The sequence below is a fragment of the Corvus brachyrhynchos genome, unplaced genomic scaffold (assembly GCF_000691975.1).
Source record: "Corvus brachyrhynchos isolate BGI_N302 unplaced genomic scaffold, ASM69197v1 scaffold434, whole genome shotgun sequence".
In the NCBI taxonomy this organism is placed as follows: domain Eukaryota; kingdom Metazoa; phylum Chordata; class Aves; order Passeriformes; family Corvidae; genus Corvus; species Corvus brachyrhynchos.
The window spans coordinates 1960516-1963529 of record NW_008238372.1 but is presented as its reverse complement, the minus strand read 5'-3'; positions in this window follow the sequence as shown (position 1 = coordinate 1963529).

Sequence of the window (3014 nt, the reverse complement as noted above, 5' to 3'; positions counted from 1 at the left end):
ATTGCCGCCTCTCATCAGGCCCTGCCGTCACTCGCCTCTCCTGACAGGGCTCCTGAGAGCCTTCAGGATGCTCAGAGAGTGTTTTACCCTCCCAGAGAGGGTTAAAGGTGGGAAATCAGTGGGTTCATGGGAATTCCATGTGGTTTAACAAGGCCAGGTGCAAGGTGCTGCACATGGATTGGGGCAACACTCAGTACTGGCACAGGCTGGGGATGTAAAAATCAAGAGCAACCCGGCCAGGAAGGACTTGGAGGTGCTGGTGGATGAGAGGGTGGACATGGCCCAGCCTGGAAGCCCAGAAACCCCATGGCCTGGGCTGATCCCATAGCGTAGGCAGAGGTGAGGGGGGGATTGTGCCCCTGTGCCCCTGTGCCCAGGTGAGAGCCCACCTGCAGAGCTGCCCCAGCCCTGGGACCAGCACAGGGAGGACGTGGAGCTGCTGGAGAGAGGCCAGAGGAGGCACCAGGATGAGCAGAGGGATGGAGCAGCTCTGCTGGGAGGAAAGGCTGCGAGAGCTGGGATTGTTCAGCCTGGAGAGGAGAAGCTTTGGGCTGAGCTCAGTGTGGCCTTGCAGGGCCTGAAGGAGCTGCAGGAAAGCTGGAGAGAGACAATTCCCAAGGCATGGAGGGCCAGGAGCCAGGGAATGGCTTCCCAGTGCCAGAGGGCAGGGCTAGATAGGATATTGGGAAGAAATTCTTCCCTATGATCGTGGTGAAACACTGGAATAGGCTGCCCAGAGATTTTGTGGATGCCCCTACACTGGAAGTGTCCAAGGCCAGGTTGGACAGCACTCTGGTCTAGTGGAAGATGTCCCTGCCCGTGGGAGGGATGTTAGGATGAGATGATCTTTAAGTTCCCTTCCAACCCAAACCATTCTATGATTCCCTGATTCCACAAAACAGAACAAAGGAAGGCAAAATGGGGGATGGATGTCAAAGCAACCTTGCTAATAAGCTGATGGAAGGAGCAGCTGGGGATGCAGCAGGTCCCCCTCCTGGCTGCTGCCTGCAGTGATGGAGGTTTGCTGACAGAAACCAGCCAGCGTGGATTGCAATTAAGGGTTTTCCCTCTGGTTGTCCTTCAGCAGAGAGCTCGTGTGAAACACTGGCTGCAGGGACAGCGAGACAACCTCTGTCAGGATTTCTGGTGAAATTCAGAAGAAACCTCTGTTTTCTCGTATCATCCTACTCCTTCCGCAGCTGATGGAAGCAAAAATTGCTTTTAAGTACCTGGAGCTGCAGATATAAATTACAGCTGAATTAGGGTTTTAAACACTGCCTCAGGCTGGTTTCCTGGAGTCTCAAACAGGAAGGGACATATGTGGCAGAAAAATACCTGCTACCAAGAGAAAGAGGTTTTTCTAGAAATTACCCACCATAGAGAGAAACGTGATTTTGCCCAGGAATTAATGTTGTGACTGTATCAGATAATGGCGCAGTGAAAAGCAGGCACAAAAGGGATGGAGGAGCTCTTCTGGCAGGACAAAACAGTGCCAAAAGCTGAGCTGAGTTGGGGGTTAGATGAGGAGAGAAGGAGAAAAGGAAAAATCTCACCTTTATGAAAGTCCAAACTGTGTGGAATTGCTGTCATTTTATATCAAATTGCCTCTTTTTCTTCTTCCTCCCTGAGGAACATGGATTGCTTCAAGTATTGGGACTAAAGAAGTACTGCAGCAAAGGAAAAGCTTGAAATGGAGTTATTTAAATAGGTGAACCCTATGCTTCCCCAGGAATCATGGACTGGAGCCCCAGACTGGGGTAAAGAAGGAGAGCTGCTTTCTGCCATGGTTGAAGCAGATCTCCTGCCCCAGATTTAACTTCAGATAAATGGGTTCTGACAAGAAACCATTTTCTTGTCTGACAAGAAATCCTTGGGCAGAAGGGAGCAGGGGACAAGGGTGGTGAGTTTATGGCTCCTGGGGCCTCTGCCATACCCTGCTGATGAGCCTGGGGCTGATGGAGCACGGGAACAACAGCCAGAGAGGGGCAGGGACCTGGGATGAGCCAGAGAGCGATGGTGAGAGCTTCCCCCACCTCCCCTAAAATCATGGAATGGTTTGGGGTGGAAGGGACCTTAAAGCCCATCCAGTGCCACCCCTGCCATGGGTAGGGACACCTCCCACTGTCCCAGGCTGCTCCAAGCCCCAATGTCCAGCCTGGCCTTGGGCACTGCCAGGGATCCAGGGGCAGCCCCAGCTGCTCTGGGCACCCTGTGCCAGGGCCTGCCCACCCTCCCAGGGAAGAATTTCTTCCTAATATCCAATCTAAACCTGTCCTCTTTCAGTCTAAAGCCATTTCCCCTTGTTCTGCCACTAAATGTCCTTGTAAAAGGTTTCTCTCCACCTACTGAGTGTCTGAGGTGGCCACATGCTGCTCTGTTTCCCCCAAATGAGGTCATTGCTTGAGAACAAATTCCAGGATGTTATCACAAAAATTTTACATATTACCACCAAAGAGCCATCAGTATTTCATTAATTTATATAAATACGCCTTCAGCCACCACGAGGACTGCAACTCCAAAGAGCAAACATTTTAATCCTGTTCCAGAAGATTGCAGTTTGCTCAAGCACCTGCCAGCTTTATCCTGGCAGGCCAGGCTAGGATTGCTCTGGCATTTTACTGTGCCTTGCTGTTTGATGATCAATTTATCCCATAAATTTTTTTTCAGGCAATAAATACTCGCTGTATGTGGCAAAGCATCTGGAGCCACTTGTTAGTCCAGCACACAAGGGATGGCAGAGCAGCCAGCACACCCACGGTCTAATTTTGAAGCTAGAATTTATTTATTTTCTGTCAGCTGGTCAAGCTACATCCTTTCATGCACTGCAAAAGTAACTTTTATAGTTATGGTGCACAACTTTTAAAAGCAGTAATGGCCCATCAATGAGGCAAACAGAAAGGAGAAAGGGCATTGCAGCTCCTGCAGTGGACAGGTTTGCACGGCAGAGCAGAGAACTGCCCTGAGATTTAGCACAGCTCCAGCTGAAGCCATTGACAGCTCCTTGGCATGCTGCT